Source organism: Ambystoma mexicanum, chromosome 12 (assembly GCF_040938575.1).
Source record: "Ambystoma mexicanum isolate Mex_15411 chromosome 12, UKY_AmexF1_1, whole genome shotgun sequence".
Lineage (NCBI taxonomy): Eukaryota > Metazoa > Chordata > Amphibia > Caudata > Ambystomatidae > Ambystoma > Ambystoma mexicanum.
The window spans coordinates 620,937,742-620,958,045 of record NC_090936.1 but is presented as its reverse complement, the minus strand read 5'-3'; positions in this window follow the sequence as shown (position 1 = coordinate 620,958,045).

The following is a 20,304-nucleotide window of genomic DNA, read 5'->3' as shown; positions in this document are numbered from 1 at the left end:
ACATTGCAGGGAGATGTGCCTAACTTTACCGCACAGTGCTGCCAGGCAGTGCATTTATCTTTACTACAAGATGTCTTTATTGACCCCTTCAGCCCCAGGGCATTTCTTCCGTTGTTTGTCTGTATAGGACAGAGTTCCTTCATTTCCCTGCGTTGTCTTACTGTGACTAGGTGCCTGTATGTTCATGTATGCTTTGCTATACAGACGATCGCCGTGAGCCGATCTGAATGCCATCCACCTGCACTGCCGGGCACAAAAGCTAACAAGCTTTACTAGATGCAAGCAAACCGGACCTACCCATACAGGACAAGACAGGCGACACTTCACGCCTTGAGAAAGACCTATGGTTGAAACCTGTGTCGGCACTCTAGCTAATGCTAACAGCATCTGGCATATAACCATCCACATGCAGAGATGTCTGCCAACAGTTGGCAAAATTGTATACAAAAAATTGTAAACTGAACCAATGGAGCAATAAAATTCAACCACTCTCAGGCACAAAACGGAGTCCTTTAACATTAGAGACTGAATACAGGCGGAGTTCGGCGGCGAGTTTCCCAGTCTGCCCCAGTCCCGTTTGTCTTTCCTTTGAGGAGCTGCACGATGCGAGAGCTGCTGTTTGTGCCCTACTTCACTGTCTACTATTTTATCACTGTGCCAGCGCGGAGCGCGGCGTGGAGTTCGGCGGCGAGTTTCCCAGTCTACCCCAGTCCGCACCATGACAGACGTGACGAGCAAAAAGTCAGGGCCTCAGACCCGCCACAAAACGCTTTAACAACGTCGGATGCTGAACCCATGGACAGCCCTAAGCAAGGACAGACCCAGCGATGGAAAGGTAAGCAAAGAAACTGCTACTGCTTCTGTAAGCTTGGAGACTCCGGGCTCCATAAGCGAAAGGTCAATTTCGCAGGACACGAGCACCGAGTTAGGGGCCGTGAAATTGCAAAATAAAAACACTGCAATTATGGCAACATAAATGGAGACTCCTCTCTCATCCTCACGTCCTCACTCACTGCCCAAAAAGAGTCGTTAGGACTTTCTGAACAACTTGACTTTCAGTTTAACAACAATAATGAAAATCCGTCGACTGTTGAGTCTGGCAAAATGTGTATCTAGCCAAAGGAAATCCATTCTGAGTTACGATCAGTGACTCCAGCGATGAGTACACTACCAAAAATTGTATTATTAACTTTAGACAATCTAGAACCCATATCACAGTCGATTTGTGAATCCCACGAGAAAACTTGCAGCCCGACGTCGCAAGAGACATTCTATTCTCCATTTGAACTCACAGATGCCGACATGATGGCGGCCGCACACGTTGCCTCTCTTGCACCAAACATGTGCGCAAAAGTAATCTCAGCAAACACACAAACTTGCAAACGACGAGATGTTCCACTATGTGACCGGAATATCGAACATGAGATCGTGGAGCCAACCAACTTGTGTGACGACAATCAATTAGAAGTGCAATCTGTTGTGCCAGAATCAGCAAACCAGACATGTATTGAGTACAAAACTATAAACAACTCAGTGGGAAATGAGTTGAGTGAAGTGAGTGAGACGAAAAATGGCCAAGCTGAAAGTTCTAAAGAGCCCTCTTGTGAGTCTTCAGACGCAACAATATGTAACCCGCATCGGGTTCAATTGTATGGAACCCACAGGGGTGCGATTCCAACTGGAGGCAAGGTGATACGCTATCATCCCATGCCTATTGGAAAGCGATTGGACAAAGGTCCAATTCATACCTCCATGCTTTCACCGTTGCCTACATCTTCCGTGGATGATTTTCCTCGGACCCCTAGGCAACAAAGTTTAGTTCCAATCTCAAATGGTCCTTCCTTGTTGCTAAGCGAAGAAAATCGCATAGCAAAGACTACCCAGATGACAAATAAGATCTCAATGCATGGTGCAACAGCGGTTTCAATGTTTGAAATAAACAAACCAACTACAAGCACCCCTGTGGCGCAATCTCGGAAAAGCAGAAATAGCAAAGGGTCGGAAGCAGCTCGAAAAGCTGATTCAACAACTGAAACAAATGCTCTAATCAAAGACTCTTCATGTCTCTCAACTAGTGGAGGAGAGATTATTGGACAAACTCCTGCAAAAGCCAGCATTTCATCAGCCGCATCGATGCAAATTCATAACAACGTCTTGGCAGCATCTTCCCTGGCAATGATTCCTTTTGTCAAACTATATGAAGCACTAAGTGAACGGCTACAAGACCAAGGGGCACCACTATCGAATCTGATTAAAAAAAAATGACAGAATTAGAAAAGTCAAATATCTGTCTAAATGAAAAGATTCATGCTGATGCAGAACACATAGCTTCATGGCAAAAAAGGTAAGATGACTTGGCTACCAGAAACAGCTGTTACCAGGAGAATTTAGTTGGAGGATTGATCGAGGCAATGAACTTAACGCAAAAATGTCATTGCTGTGTGGCACGTGGACACGAAAATGCAAAGACCATGTCGCAGAAAATGGACTTCCTTAAGGCAAATGAAGTCGGAACTTCAGCAAAAAAATAATGCCAACAAAATAGACGAGGACTGTGTGATTCTATCTGAGGCGAAATGTGATCGAACAAATGCTAATAATCCAGCTTGGGTTGAAAAATTGAAGTCACAGTCCAACCGCTTCGAGGCAGCGACCACGTCTGGGTTTTCGAACTGTAATGACATTCCTGGATCCCAAGCACGGGGAAACAACATAGAAGAGGATAACAATGTATCACTCCAGGCTGAAACTCAAGTAAAAGTTGCTTTACCAGGATGTCATTTGTCCTCATTTGGCATCTTTTCTGGGTCCGCAAAAACAACTACAATTGTCACAACAACAGATGAAAGCAAAACCGTCCCCAAAAAAGCAAGTGGTAAAACCAAAAACCTTGTAAAGGTTACAAATCCAATTGGTTCTTCTAAGAAAAAAACGTTTTTAAGAAACTTAACAACTCCGCCACGTTTGAGTATTTTCAAACGCAAAAATGGCCAGAACAAGACCAAAGCTGAGGTTGCCGCAAATATAGATGCTTGTTTGCCCTTGGCTCAAGTGTCCCACAAACAAACTTCGAAACGGAGAAGAATCATTTCCGATTCGGAGAGTTGCATGACTTCAACTGACTCTAACTCCATAGACCTCTGCGACTTGTCTACGTACTCAGTGGGTGAGGTACAAGATGATGAATGCAGTCAAAATGGCAACAGACCCTTATCCTCTCAGACCTTTGCTGACGCTCTAAACACACGTTCAGCAAAAGATGGGAAATTCGCAAGTCAAGACTCGCAACAGTGTAATGTGGGTGCTGGAAAACCTACTAAGGCTAGGCCTACGGATTTTCAGTTGAATCTGAAATTCACTCAGAAACAACGAACACATGGTGTTCAATTTAAAAGTAGAGTGTATGAGAACACTTCCTCTCTAAACACCTGTGTGTGCCAAAAATTACGACTGCAAAACATTCAAAGCGACGACGTTGAAGTAAATCTGAACAGAACAAATATTATGAAACTGTTTCAATGTGTTCCGCCGCTTCGCACAATTGTTTCAGAGGACATGCGCATAGTTGAGTATGCAACTGAAAAATCCTCCGATCAGGTGCTACTACACATCAATTCAGCAAGTGTACGTAACACACTCCTAAAGGCATGTGATGAACTGCTATTCTTTGGTTTCGAACTCTTGCACGAACCTGAACACGATGAGTTTATACGACCAGAAAGAACAAACGTGGGAAAAAGTACGTCAAGGAAACCTGTTGACGCAGATGTATTAAGACAATCCATGAGTATTGCCTCACTGTATAGCCCGGTCCAGCGGTCCCAAAAAAAAGTGTCACTTAAAAAACTGAATGTAAATCATCATAGGAAGCAGTATTAGCCATGACTAACAAAAGGAGGAAAGCCAACTGAACTCATCTCCTGGAATACACGTGGCTACAAACATTTATTTAACGAATTTGAGACACCGTTGGAAAACGTTTTTATAATATGTCTGCAAGAAACCTGGCTTTGTACACCGCCCATTTGTGATGGATTCACGGTCTTATTAAACGCAGCAGTCAAAAACGCTAAAGGTCGTCCAAGTTCAGGCCTTATAACAATGGTAAGGATCAATCAAATCTGGTCATCTCCAATTCCAACAAACCCAAACTCATATGTGCAAGGAACCATCATGCATACCAGGGAAAAAAAGATCAGTGAGCGACAATATTTACTAATCATAAATATATACTGGAACCCATTAAAGATCAGCACAGAAGAGATCATCTATGCAGTATCACACCTAATTGATGAAGCAACACTAGCTTATAGCAAGCTTTCAGTTATTTGCTGCGGAGACATGAACTGTACGTGGTTCCAGTTTAATCAAGTTTTGGAGAGCTACCAGCTAATCCCTAAGGAAGCGCTGGTTGAAAGGGCAAAACGATGGGAAAGCCAATGGGTTTATGCGAATTTCAAATGTTAAATGGAAATGTGAAAGGAGACGTTCCAGCAAATCCAACATGGAATAGAGACCTTTCACATAGTATTCTTGACTACATATGGATCTCAAACAATTTGGTACCGAAGATAGTCAACCTGAAAATAAAGAAAATGAAACATAGCGACCACTGCCTTGTACATTTACGTTTCGAGTTAGACATAAATTTGTCGACGAGGACATACAATGTAGATCTCAAAACAAACTGTCGCGGAAATCGCATACGAGTAAATGGTAAGCAAATTGAGGAGCTTGGGGTAATGTTAATGAACAGGACAGCCCCGCAAGCGCCCAACTATATTCCGCTATTGACTGAGTTTACCATCAATGGAAACTCCCTTCAAAACTTAGGGAGGCCTCAGCGACACATATATTGTAAGGTTATACACGAAGCAAAAAAGGCTCTGCGGAAAGATCTAAGAAGCCTAAAGAAACGTATCCCAAGCGTGGGAACGCAAAAAGCAATACATGAAAGGCGGATGAGATATCGAAATTGGATAAAGTCACATGCAGCTATAATTGAACAAGATCGAGCTGAGCACATGTTACAACTGATACTGACTAAGAACACACATGAAATTTGGAAACTTTTGAACATGGAGTCTACAAATGGTACCTCAAACCTAATCAATACCATAACAAAAGATGCATGGAAGAAGCATTTTTCATCGGTCTTCAAAAAAAACAGTTTTCGAGATTCAGTTACCAGTGACCTCTAATGGCACCAAGTGGGATGTCCGGATGGAACAGGAGGAAATAATTCGAGCAAATAAAGCTCTCAAGAGCTCAAGAGCAGCTGGCCCTGATTTGATCTCGAACATCGACCTAAAAAAACATCCATGCGAGTGGGCACAGTTTATCGAAAAACTATTTATATAAATCAGTTATCTAAAAAAACTGCCCGAATCTTGGAAGTCTGCAATTGTTGTGCCAATTCATAAGCGAGGCAGTTGGGACGATCCCAACAACTATCGCCCAATTGCACTGCTCGACACTATTGGCAAAATATTCGGGGCAAACTTGCGACTTAAACTCGCAAAATGGGCTGAACTGTCACAGATAAACGATACAAGGCAAACAGGATTTACGCAAGGGACCGGAGTGGATGTAAATCTGCTTATACTGACAATCTTAAAATTGGAAACCCTAAATAAGAACGGCAAGATGTTTTTTGCATTCATTGACCTAAAACAAGCGTTCGACGGAGTGAATCGAAGCTTGTTATGGGCAAAATTGGCGAATTGGCGTTGTCCGCCTGGAATTCTAGAGCCAATTATTGCTATGCACGAACGAACGTCAATCAAAGTACGGCTAAATCATAGTGGTTTATTATCTAAAGCCATTTCTACCCACAAGGGCGTCAAGCAAGGCTGCCCCCTAGCTGCAGAACTGTTCAAATTATTTTTGGCTGACCTTCCAATCCATCTGAATAAAATTCCATGTTTTCCACCCAAGATAAACCAAACGCCAATCAATTGTATAGTATATGCGGACGACCTGGTCCTGATGGATAGAATACAAATTGGGCTACAGCGTCTCCTTTCGGGCTTGAACATATATATGGACTCCAACCAACTGTCAATAAACACCTTGAAAACCAAAATCATGTCGATTGGAAACATAAAAAGCGAAAAAGACAAAGCTTTCAGGTGGAAAATTGCTGAATCCAATTTAATGACTGTCGACTCAATAAGATATCTGGGCATACAATTCAATAATTCGATTTGCGAGAAACAATGGGCTGCTGAATGAACTTTGAAAATGACGAAGCTAGCCTTTCAAGCTGCAATAATCAACAAGAATTTTGGAAAATTTTCATTGGAACCAGTCCTCAAATTCTATCTACAAAAAGTAACTCCGATTATAATATTTGGGGCTGAGGCAGGTTGGAACTTAAGTGTTCAAATGTGGCACATATTGGAAGGCCGCTTTTGGCAGAAAGTTCTGCGGGTGCCGCAAGCAACACCAATTACTGTCCTGCGACATGAATTAGCGATCAATTCGCTGCATATGAAAGATTTTGGAACTCTATCGCAACATTGAGGAGAATAGCCTTAACATCATCAGCCCCGGCATACAAAATCTTTGCCAACAATCAGGCGTCGAAGAAGCATGATCTCCTCAGGTTATGGTTTCATAAATTGTCGGCATTCCTCTCTGCAGCAAATATTACCAACAAGGAGTTGATAAATCTTCCACAACATGCAAAAATAAAATTCGACAACTGGGCATGGATGGCCAACAATGATGCGAGATCCAAAATAAAATCGATGAAACTAATGGAAGGTGTGCATAGAAAGCTACATGAACCAAGCTACTTATTGCATTGTCCTTCGAGGCATTATCGAGACCAATTTCTTAGGTTTCTAATGAATGCTTTAAAGACCAAAGAAATTCTTTGGCAAAGAAAGGACAAATCCATCAATGATAATCTTTGCCTTTTCTGTAATCAGTCGATCGAATCAGTCAAACATCTGTTAATTGAATGTACTCAGACTGTTCCTCAACGCACATTACATTTGGGAAGTTTTGCACCGATAGATGGAGACATGGAACAATGGTGGGGGAGGATCATCTCTGGACACAACATAAAACTTGTATGTGAAACTGTGAACTACTTTGACTCAATTCTGAAAGCAGAGAGTTAAAGCTAAATTTCCGGTGTAAACCTAATGGAGTCGGTAATTGTATGTTCCTTAGTTGTATGTCTGCTGGATTGGCCTCTTTTAGGATGCGTGAATTGAGGTCTTGTCTGAAACAAAAGTTTCTTTTTTTTTTCTATTAAAATTCAAACTGTAGTTTTCTTAAATAAAAATAAAATAAAAAAAATACAGGGTATGAGAATACCAACTGGCACATGCCACATCCAGCGCCACGGTAACACAGGGTTCCAACCCCAAATTCATACTTTGCTAGTATACAGTGAAAATGCAGACTCCTATGTAGTCTTACCACCAAGATAACAAGTATTTTGCATTAAAAATAGCCACACTGTAGGCAGAGTTCTTCAATCTGTGGGGCCTGTGATCCAGGAAGGCGAGAAAAGAGAAAATACTTTTTATTTTGCCTAACTTTACTGTGCATGGCGAGCCAATGGCCCCCCCCCCCATGCCCAGTCGGTGCGACATGGCCACGAAACAGGAAATAAACGTAGCCTGGACGTGTGCTTTCCTGCATTTGGATCACGCATCCACGCTGCATTTTTGCTTCCTGCTGGTGCCGCCAGCATCTTCTTGCCTGGTAAGAGATGCCGCTTTTCGGCTCAGCCCTCCACACCACAGTTGGAGGGGGTGCTGGGAAGCAACCGTTTCAGGCCTTTGCCGGTCCCTCTGCTTCCCTGCTTTGCCAGTCCCGCTGCTTCGCTCTCCCTCTTTGGACCCATGAAGACGAACGCTTGGGGAGAGGAGTCGAGCAGGGGGACCAGATCACTGCAATGCTGATCCCCCTGCACCCTTCTCCCTCTGTGCCCCCACCTTGGGGGCCACAGGGAAGAGGAGGCAAGCGGGGACGGAAGCACGCATTGCCCATGTTTCTAGGATAAACGGCTCCCCCACGGCAGATTGCTGGGCTCCAGAAATCCTACAACCCCGACCCCCCCCGCATTGGCTGCCCCTCTGCCTTGTCACCCCTCTGATCCATGGAACGGCTGTAGCTGGGTCCGAGATCTGGCATCAGATGTCTGGCCGGATCTTGGGACCCGGCCTGCCTCAGCCGTGATCAGGCTTTACCAAGCCCCCAGCTTCACAGAGGGAAGTTGAAGTTGGGAACTTGGTGACCTAATCTTCGCGGTGCTCCTTTCCCCAGCTGTCACGTGTGCATTTGCTGGCTCGGTTTGCTCATACCGTTTGTTTTCTTCTGTCCTGAAAGGAACACAACAGAAATCAATGGGCCATGAACATCACTGTGGCGGGGCAGGGCCGATCACTGTTGAAAGCAGGCATTCTACATGCTGGAAACATTATTGTTCAAATGTGCATTTTACACGTTCATAGGAAAAAAGACATTTCCAAACTCAAAAACGCTTCAGAAACTTGCATTCACTCGTTTTATTTGAGGTGTTTTTTTTTTTTGTCAGAGCACCACACCAATACTTGTGTGCCCCTTGCTTTGTGTTTTATCACAGGTTATATTTATAAAGATGTTATGTTTATCAAAATGATTAATCACAAATAAATGCTTCTGTTGTGCTGACAGCAGTTATTAGGAAATTAAACTGGGTTCATGGGTGCAAACTTTGGGTGTTCACTACAGAGGCAGAAATACCCCGACCCATTGCACAATCCATCCCTTGGCCAAACACATTTTATAGCACTTCCTTTTTATTATAAGTAATTGCAAAACGACATTCGATTAAAAAGTTTTGCATATATTTTTTGTTTTTATTGTTTTGGTTAAATTCAACCTTAAACACATTAAAAGAAAAACAATGATATATCAATACACATAATTATATTTTGCATATATAACGTCCCAGCACCAGTCTGTCAACCTGCTGAGCAACCCCAGTAGCCATCTACTATAGAGCGAGTCCATGCGTCCCTTGATGTACTAAAATCACTGCATTACCAAAAGTACTTTGGGTGCACTGCTGCCATAGAAGTGAAAGTGGAATTCATGTATATCTTCCTGTTGTGGGTGCCAGGTCTTTGCCTGCATGGGGCACCATATATTGCAGAGAAGCCAGGGGCCCTAGTGTCGCGCATGGTAGACGCAGCAACCTGCTGCTACGCCAGCGCTGTCACCGAACTGCAGTAAAAGCCACATGGCTATTACTCGTTGTTTCTGAAAGTTAGCTCGGTTGTTTCTGAAAGTTAGCTCGGTGAGTTAAGAATTACGCTGTCAGATTCTATATAAGATATGTAGATGAATGATTGGAATACCTTTGTAGATTTCCCGGTAGGCGCCTGCACCCTAGGTCCCTTTTGTATGTGGGGGATGATGTGTGCTGAATGGCAGAGTGTAGTGTGCAAATATTAGTACGGTCAATCTGGTACGTCTATAATATATATATTTATTTTACTTTTTCGATTGCAGGATCACAAAATCATCCCATCCTGGGCCGAAAAATCCCCAGCAGCAATGGCACCATAAATAATCCTGACATCTGTAGTAGAACTTGCCGACAGTAAGACTACCTTTTTTGAAAACTACTGTATTTTGCTGTGGGTGATGGTGGGGCAATTTTAAAGATATAGTTAGGAGTCACAATCAGGGATTTCAAACCTATTTTGAGGCTGTTCCTTTCTCATGTCCAATTTGGGGTGGTACTGAAAGTTCACGTCTCATGTGGGAGTTGCATTTACAGTGCACTGTGTACTCTATCCTGGTTTCCTAGCATTATGTCCTGCTTACTAGCTGAGGCCTAAAACCCAAGAGCTGATTTTAACCCCTGCTTATATTAATTTTGAAGTCTCAGGTAGACCCATGTAACTGTGGCTAACTGTTTTCATTGCAGCAGCATCATTCCAAGCATCGGTTTGTCAACCTAACCACGTGCGCCCCAGCAACAAAAATCCAGTGAAGCACTTGACCCAGTCACGCAGGCAGGTAAGGATTTCTTTTCCCTATGTACCATTTGTTGAGTAGAAGTGCTGAAGGTTTATATCGGCCCTGTGCAATGTAAAACCAGGTGTGGTTTTTGCTGCCAATCTGTGGCCTAGTCGAGGCCCACACTTCAAAAAGAAATGTGAGCTAGAATTTCACGACCTGAACAGGGAGTCTTCTGAGACTTGCATCATTGTTGTGTTTTTTTTTAATCCAGCCAGTATTTCGGACCCATTTTTTCACCCAAGCTGTTCACATGGTTTCTTTTGGGGACTTTTTTATTATTATTTTTTCACCAGCCTTTTCACATGGTTCATTTTAAATCTTTGCATATGGTGTTTGCCATTTTAAATCTTTGGAAGCATTTTTAATTTTTGAAAACTTTAAATGGTTTTTAAAAACTAACGTGCCATAAATGAAAGTGGGGGTTTGCAATGTTTTCACAGACTCGGGCTCCTTTTTTAGATGGATTGTTGGTAGTAATTGAAAGATCTTTTTCACTGTACCGATGGGGGGTGGGGGAGCCAGATTTAGACAGGCGACTCCATGAACGCACAGAGCGGTCTTTCTAAATCGAACTATCATACTTGTCAAACCCCTGCCGCACACGAGGGCATGCAGGGCAGACAGGCGCTGTGAGCCCCAGCGTAGTCGTCGCAGGAGGCAGAGGTGACTTTTGGACTGTATGTGTGTAAGTGTATGTGGGTAGGATGTGTGTGTTTTGATGGGGTGGTGGGTGGGGAAATTGGAGGTTTGGGAGGTTAACCCCCCCCCACCCCGATTAATGAGTTAATGAGCGGGTGGGGAAAGAGGGGGGCAGTATGTGATATTTCCGCATTTTAAAGCCAATACAAAAACGACCGAAAAAAAAATCTGTCTTTTTGTGTTCGGGCTTTCAAATGCAGAAATATCACATAGAACTGGATCATTTCCTAGTGCCCAAAGATGGTAGGAATCTCAAACGAAAAGCAGAAGGAGAGGTGGAAACAGACAAAAGAAATCACCAAAACACGGAAATATGATCTTATTTGGACTTTGAGTTCACATGGGTTGCAGTTGGTGGACAAGTTAAGCTGCAGTGTGTGGTTTGTGGCACTACATTAGCAAGCCTGAAGCCAATACAATTAAGGCAGCATTTGGAAAAAAAAATGCCCATTTAGCAAAAAAGACCAGGGATTTGTTTGTACGGCAGCTGCAAGGCATACAAAAGCAAAAAGACACTTAAGAATGTGGCCTCAGTACCTGCAAATGCTTTGGAAGCTTCTTACCACATTATCTGGCCAAAAACAAAAAGTAATTTACAGATGCTGAGAAAGTAATTCTGCCAACAATTCTCGCTGTCAACTGGGTAATGCTTAGTAACGGTGCAGCAGAGAAATGCAAAAGTATCCCTGACACCACACTTTTCCAATGCATCACTTACCTGTCCTCCGATATCAGTACAGAATTGATATCTCGCTTAAAACAGTTTGACCTACCATTGGGTGAGGCCACTGACATTTAAAAAAAAGCACATTTGATTGCTTTTGTGAGGTACTGCCGTGGAAAAGAAATATTGGAGAAATATTTTGTTAACCAAGAGCAACTGCATCTGTAGTCTTTGACATTGTTAACTACTTGCTAAATTCCCACTGCCTAAAGTGGTCGGCGTCTGTTGGTATTTGTATGGATGGTGCTCCTTCAATGTGTGGTGCTTGAGCTGGGTTAAAAGCAAAAGTGTTGGCAGTAGCTCCACACATATTGTGGACACACCGCATGATCCCCCGGGAAGCTTTGCCTGTGTGCAATATGACTCTCGGAGGTGCTGACTTGTAAAGACTTGTAAAGATTGTACTTTTAATTAAGATTCACCGCACAAGAGCCTGTCTGTTTGCCTCATTATGTGCAGAAATGGGAGCTGAGCATGATGCCTTGTTTCACACGGAGGTCAGGTGGCTCTGCAGGGGGAAAGGTTTTAAATCGCGTTTAGGAACTGAGACACTTTCTCCTGGGTTTAGACCAGATGAAAGAAGAGCCTCTATATGATCACTCTGGCTTGTACTGTTATCTTACTATGGCGACCTCTTTGAAAAGCTACATTTTCTAAACCTCTCCCTGCAAGTCACAGAAAAGAAACCACATCATTAGCTATGAACGCAAAAATATCAGCATTTATGAAGAAGCTGAAGCTTTGGAGGAGGAGGGTTGATGTCTGCATTCTGATGCGGTTCCATTATTAGCAGATGCTCTTGAGGAGACACAGTATGATCTTTCATGTGTTTCTGAACTAATAGGAAACCATCTCAGAACCAGTCTCAAAGTTCTTTCCAGAGGACAATTGTAGCATCAATGGCTGAGTGGTTTAGCCTTTCCTAGCAGACGTAGGGGCTCACCTCCCAATACACATCCACAAGGAACTAATGGAGCTTCAAATTGACCGCCTCCTGGAGAGCCAAATCAAAAAATTGTCTTTGGGGGGATTTTGGCAAAATGCAGAGTTTCCAACTTTATCCAAATGTACTGTTACCTTGCAGCACCTCGTACCTTTGCGAGATTGGATTCTCAGCACTCTGCAGCCTAAAGACTAAATATTGGTCAAAGCTGGAAGAAAACATGTGGTTGGTTATTACAAAAATTAAACCCAATAGTGACAGGCTGCTGCTGAAAGACAGGCCCACCTTTCACACTAGTTCTCCAGTATGCTACTGTCCAACTTGCAAGTGACTGCATTGATAGTAATCAAGTTGTTGTACTTAAGAAACAAATTGTTACATGTCAAACGTTACTGTAGGAAATAAATATCCAACACTACTTTTAGTCAAGTCCTCTAGCAAAAAAATCAGAATGCTGTGTTTACAAATATTTGCCCTCTAATCTAATTTGAGTTGTTGCAAGCAATGATTTTGAAAGAATTTGGTGTTTGGCACCCACACCTCCATTTGGGGCACCATTCTACACCAGCACGGCGATAACCGTTCGTAACCGATAAACATTTTGGAGTCCATGTTTATAGGGGGGCCCAAGCCAGGTACCTTTTTCTTAGTGGGGTCGGGGTCAACAAAGTTTGAAGACCACTGCTGTAGAGTGTTATCAAGAATTTTCTTTTTTAAACTTCTCTTTGTTTTAATAACTTGAAGCAACATATAAAGAGAAAAAACAAAACCTTCTAAACGTGCCCCCCACCCTCAAAATTTGTTTTTTAAAGGCAAAAAACCTAATTGCTATCTTGCTGGCACCGCTATATGTATATTTTGATTGCTAACTTGGAAGAGCACTTAGACCCTCCCCGGTCTGGTGGGAAAGGCCCCCAATGGATGGGGCAGTAGGTTTTGGGCACCCTGGGGGCAGATTGGCTCACTAATGTGCCCATCTGCGCCAAGGGAAGTTGGGTAAACAAAGAAATTGAAATGGTAGGCTACATTTTAGGGGGCCTGAGGGGCACCCAAAACCACTGGGGAATTTTGTAATGGAAAAGGGGGTGGCCCTCTCCCCCCAACCAAAATGGAGTGGGACCATCTCATGCAGCCCTCCCTGGGGGAAGATAGATGCTCCTAGGAAGGGGCACCTGACCCCAGGGAGGGCTGCATGAGATGCCCCGCCCCTCCAGTTGGGTTGGGGGGTCACCCCCTTTACATTACATCATTCCCCAGTGGTTTCGGGTTCCCCTCCGTCCCCCTCAAATTCATCCTACCATTTTCAAATGTTCTTTTTGTTTACCCTACTTCCCTTGGGGCACATTAGTGTGCCCATGTGCCCCCAGGGTGCCCAAAATCGACTCCCCCATCCATTGGAGGGGCTGTCTCACGTTTTGGGGTGGCCCTCTTCCCCCCACCCCAAATGGAGGGGGGACACCTCATGCAGCCCTTCCTAGGAGGGCTGCATGAGATGCCCCACCTCCATTTGGGGTGGGAGGGAAAGGGCCACCACAAAACAAGGGACAGGCCCCCCAATGGATGGGGCAGTAGGTTTTGGGTAGCTAGGGGCAGATTGGCACACTAATGTGCCCATCTGTGCCAAGGGAATTTGGGTAAACAAAGAAAAGAATTGAAAATGTCAGGCTACATTTTAGGGGGGGCTGGAAAGGGGGTATGCCCCCCCCACCCAAAATGGAGTGGGGGCCATCTCATGTAGCCCTCCATGGGGGCAGATGTCTGCTCCTAGGATGAGACATGTGACCCCAGGGAGGGCTGCATAAAATGCCCCCTTATCTGCCCCCAGGGAGGGCTGCATGAGATGGGGTGGGGAGAGGGCCATCCCCCTTTACATTACATAATTCCCCAGTGTTTTTTTTTTTTTTCGTTTCCACTCAACCTGTTCTTGAAAGCCTGGATAATGGGAAAATTCAGCACAGCAAACCATTTGTTCCTAGCACTTACAAGGAAAAAAACACAGGCTCCTTTGTACATCATTTTACTTTAATTTTTTGAAAAAACCCAATGTTCTCCCTTTTTGTTTATTTTTTCTCACCTCCCTAGAGCAAACTAGGATTCCTAGTTACGACCGCCTACGTGTGGGGGGAAAAAAAGGGGCCAAATTTGGCTGAGATATCTCATGTAACAAAAATGTTACAAGTCATTGAATGGCGATATACCGAAATCACCAAAAAAGGCCTTGGCACTGGGGGGGGGAGGGGTTGGAGGACGGGGACCCATGGCAGTTAAGGGGTTAATGAACACATAGAGGGCTTGTTTACCCCCGTTTTCCATTGCCTTACCGGTTCACAGTAGGGCTAGTTGTGCCAGCCTTTATGCATGGGGGACAGTGTTCTAATTACCTGCATGACTCGTGCTCTACTTCATCTGTGTTTAATTCAACACTTTGGGGAAATCGCTACATGATTTAATATATACAAAGTAAGTTTAAGGGACTCAGGATTACTGCATGTTCCAGTTATACTTATGCACATTCTCTATATAGGTTGATGAGGTTCCCAGAGGGATTTTATTGCCCCTTCAATGTGGTTTATTTTTTCCAACCACTTGACCTTAGCAGTTAATTGAAGATAGTTTGCCTGTAAACGTTATTGAATGATTGCTAGGGCTAGTGACCCATGTCATTAATTTAGAAAATATTAATTTTTAATCATTGTTTATGATGATCTGCGGTGAATGCTTTTTCTGGTGTTTTTTTTTTTCCTTTTTATAATGATGGGACCAGTTCATTGCCGTTAGATGTTGTGGAGTTTGGAGCTATTTTCTTGCTTTTCTGGATTTTTCAGCAGCCTTGTGTATCAGAGGACGGGTGCCGTAGCAGGAGTTTTCTGACCTGGGCGTGAAAGGAGTGCTGTTAATTGCTTTGCTATTTTAAAGTCGGAGGTCACTTTAATTATTCCCTTAAGGCAGTGGTCTTCAAGCCTTTTTATGCTGAGCCCCCGTTGAGTAAAATATAGTTTCTGCACCCGCCACAAATGCTTATATTTTTTTCTATTAAAAACCGTCACCATAATCCTTCAAGCCACCCACCACCGGGCATCCTTTGGGCCCCCAGTTTGAAGACCACAGCCTTAAGCCACCCTAGCTGTTCAGCATACAGAGGCCCCTTTTTTGTGGGTGAGGCGACTCCTTCTCAGTTCCACACAATGACTGTTCTACTGATCAGGCTGATCGCTTTCAAACCGTTGCCATGTAGGGGATAATGCTTCTACTGCCTGCCCCTCTCTGACTTTAACGCTGTTGCAGCTCCAATGCCCCCACAATGTTCACACAAATAGGTCCATGCCTTCCTCAGATAGGTGCACCCGACCCTCTAAGTAATAGGTTATCTACATGCATCAGGCCATGGCGAATGTGTGAGAAACCATGCTTCTGCAAAATTTACCCATGGCTTTGTTTACTTTTTTGAAGAACTTTTCCACTGATATGAGCAATGCTTATGGGGTTGGGGGAAGACCTCTGACCCTTCTGGAGGATAGTGCCTGGCTCATATTAGCAAAGGCCTTCCTGACAAGGGCCCTCATTACAATACTGGCGGTAACCCATGGTGCTATTAGCACCATGGGTGCTGCCGGTATTGTAACGAGTCCGCCAATGTTCAATGGGGAATTACCACCCCATTCCAAGGTTGGCGGGGCGGTAATTCCCCATTGAACATTGGCCCTTCCCCATTCCCATTTTTGCCCCATAGGGCATAATGGGAATGGGGAAGGCGGTAAGTATGGTACCGCAAAGTGCGGTACAGTACTTACCTCGAGAGTCCCTTTGCGGGCCCCTACTTTAACGGCTGGTCTAGACCAGCCGTTAAGGTCGGGTCCCGCAAAGGGACCTCGTAGTAAGGCGCTAAGTGGCTAACGGCGCCGCAGCCTTTTACGGCGCCGTTAACCACTTAGCGCCTGGGTCGTAATTAGGCCCAAGGTGTTATATTTACTTTTTGTTCCTCCCAGTAAAGATCACTTTGGTCATGGGTTCTGTCCCTGCATACATACTTCCTATTTCTGGTCCATATCATATCCTGTATATGTTGCTGTCTGCAAGCTGGGACTCTCTATGGTTGATATTTACATTTAAGAAACTGAAACAGTCCTTGTTTTTTGAAGGACGCACACAAAATGACTGCAGCATTTTAGGTGCAAGAGCTCTGCTGTTAAGAACGTATTGCCTCTCCAGAACACCCACCTCTAATTTTATTAGCGAGCAGATGCAACTAGTTAAAGCCACAGTGGGTGAAAGTCTTGGAGGAAGTTACCAACCAAGAGACGCTTTCCTCACAAATCGGGACACAACAGGCATGACCATCCATAGCAATCCCACTATAAATTAATGGTTTTGGGTACAGACCTAGTTCACAAATACTTGAAACATACTAAATGTACCTTCTAAATCTCTTCTTTTAGGCGATAACTCCAATCATGGCACTCTTTAATATGCTTTTCTTTGATTCCGACAATTCTCTGTGTATTTGAAAGGATGGGGAATTAGAGCCTTTGGCAATTCCTGGTGAAGTTAATTGTAATTGACTGATAGAGGGTCTTGATGAAAGTAGAAGAGAAATACGTGAAAGGATTTCAAGGCAGTCATGCTTTTCTAGTGAGGTAAGCAATGTATTTTTTGGGTTCATCTATTTGATGTTTGGGGGAGGAGGGTACATCTGACGTCCCTACATGCAGGCATTCCCTTTTTTCAAACATGCAGATGAATGCTGCACAATGCCCAAAGCTCTTTTACAGCATCTCTTTCCTCTAGAGTAACTCTCTAAAGTATAGATGGTCTACTGATTTCTCTTATGTTCTTGGCAAAGCACTATGGGTTGTAACACCCTCAGGGTCCGTAGTCCAGGTAAGAGTATGTTGCAGCTAGACTGAGTTGTGGGTAGCTGCATGGGGAGGCAGGGAAAGAGCCAAGGAGAGCAAGAATAAGCAAAAATCCAATGTGATGGATAGGATCGCGCTTAAGGGGAGTCCCCCCAGTGTACAGCTCAAGCAAAATGTTTGTTGTACTGGTAGTCACATTATGAAGTTTCAACTTGCCTTTTTCATACCCGCAGTATTAAGACACAGAAAACATTTGACGAAATTATGAAAACCTATTGTGATACAGAGGGACTAATTGAAGCTTTAAAAAGAAAGGTAGAGGAGAAAAAGCAGTTACTGGTGAAATCTGGAGTGAACTACAAGAAGAAGATGCAGTGAAAAAAACAAGAGAATTGTAAAAGCTGATGGGTGGAAACTGACTATTCCAAAGCGTATTAATGGCTAGTCACAAAAGCTGGAAAACCTAGTCTTTTGGCAGAGATGGCTAGTGTTCTTCATTCCTCCTACATTCCTTTCTCAGAACCTGCCTCTTACTTCACCTGGACAATTTTTTTTTTTGTTTTTATTTTGTATCTAATCAAAAGAAAATGATTTTTACAAAAACATCATCGATATTGTAAAATTGAAAGTCTTATTTAGTTGTTTATAAACTGAAGATCTCATTTAGTCCATTTGTAAACCCTCATTCTGTCGCCCAGGTTTGAGTCCTTAGTCTTTAATCGGATGGCAAGAAAAACTCTTTGTTAATTCAATCACTTCTATTCTAGAGACGGAGGAGCCTCGGGCTTAGGCTAATCAGTGTGGCAGTTATTTGTTGTAGAATTTAAACGTTGCCAATAACCAAGTCGTTTTATCACCGTTCATCATCCTGGACCACCAGACTTCTTCGTTGTCTAGAAGAGGGTTTGACAAAAGGTGTTTCATGTATAACGTCCTGATCTTCCTCGTACCAGTGCAGTTTAGGAGAAGGTGACCAATTGTAATAGCCTGCAGCTATTAGTCAGGGAAAGGCCTCTTATGGCATGTATTTCATTGGTTGGTAATATATTCAAACGTGCTCTCAAGAGGAAATTTCATGCCATTCTACTTGGAAATCTTTTAATGAAGTTTTGATGGTGATTCAATTTTTTTATTTTTGGAGGTAGATGCTTAGTCAGTTTTTTGTCTGAAGCTTTTTCCAAGGTATCAATCCAGTCTCGCTCCTTCAATTTCTTTATGACTTTTGTTGGATTTTTTGCTAATTCATCTTCATCGCTTTCCAAGAGACGTAGGTGTTCGCAGTTTCCATCTTACCAAGATTTAAGCATTTTACAAGATGAATTTTGCATTTCACTGTTTATCAATTGGTACAGCTGTGGGCTCTTAGTTAGTAGACATTTTCTCGAATAGCATCAGCGCGCTGCAGTTTAAAGAACCTTCAAGGGAGATGAGGCTTAATTCTGGTCTTATTGATGCTACTGGTGTTGATTTGGGAAAACCTAGGACTTCTCTCCAGAAATAAGCTTCTAGCTTTTGCCAAAGTTCCCTGGGAAGATTTGGCATCGCTTTGAATCCATAGATGATGGAAGGAACCACTTTCGATTTATAAAAGTTTATTACTGGGATCGTGGAGAATCGGACACCTATTCTTTCAATTGCCTTTACCTGGGCTGCCAATTTTCTGATTTTATATTGAAGTGCATCTTGTGTGGCTGATTCTTGTTTTGAACTGTCCAGGTTCATACCGAGGTATTTGATAGTTTTAACCCTCTCGATCTCAGATGTTTGTAGATGCCATTTAAATGGTTGTGTTCTTTTCGAGGACTTCTCTAGCACCATAATTTTAGTTTTCTCCTGGTTGATTTCTAGATTTAGTGCTGTGTATTTAAGTAAATTGTCCAATTGCCGTTGTAGTCCTATGGGTGTATGGTCAAGGAGTATCAAGTTGTCTGCATACAGAAGTCGACTGATCTTATACTCGCCAAGTTTTTGTGGAAACGAACGGATGTAAACTTCTGTTGATTGGTAGTCACCTAGATAAGCCAGAAATAATGCAGGAGCCAAAGGGCACCCCTGTTTTACTCCCCTGCGCATGGGAATCGATTCCGATACCGAGCCTTGTTGATTAAGGCGCACCTTCATCTCTGTATTTGTATAGAGCGCTATTATGGGCTCTAGGATTTCATTTGGGCACTCCCAATCGATCAACTTGGTCCAAAGGTGGGCCCTGTCCACCCAGTCAAAAGCTTGTGTTAGATCTATTGATGCTATATAGAGTTTTGGACCGCCTTCCAACATCTTATTTTTTAAGATGTTAAGATTAAAGATGTTAACAGTAGTTCCTAAACATTTTTTGAAACCTGTCTTGAAGTGGTTGTTACAAGGCGCTTCACTTGACCATTGTTGAAATTTCTTGAGGAGCAGTGATCCAAAAACCTTGCCAATGGGATCTAGCAGCGCTATTGGCCGGTAGTTGGATGGGTCGCTGCTATTGCCTTTCTTATAGATTGGGCCTACTATAGCAGATGTCCATGACGGCGGAATAGATTTCAGTTCCACACATTGCTTGAAGACCATGCTAATAAAGTTTGCCCACTCTTCTGGGTGTGTTTTTAAATCCAGGTTAGTGATTCCCTCTGGCCCCGGCCCTCTTGAGTTGTTCAGTTTTTTTATGAGATGAAGTGGATCTTCTATGTCATCAAGGTTCACCCAATTCGCACTGCTGCTCCTTAAACTTGTCACTTTTGTTCCGATCGGTAGAGAAAAGAGGTTTTTGAAGTGCGATATCCATGCCTCTTCCCCGACTCCATTTAGAATAGCATCCTTACTTAGCGGAGTCGTAGAGTTCAGGAGTGCTCAAAATTCTCTTGCATTATTTGAGCAAATTGTTTTTAACATTGTTTCTGCATCTTGATGGTAAAGCTTCTCACAATATTCTCTTATCCATGACTGGTAGTTCTTTGTCAATTTTTGAAGTTTTAATTTTTGCAGAATTCCTTTTCTTATACGATACTCACGCCGCTTAGCAACCAGGATCTTATCATAGCTATGCTTCGGGGCTGTTAATGTTTGGT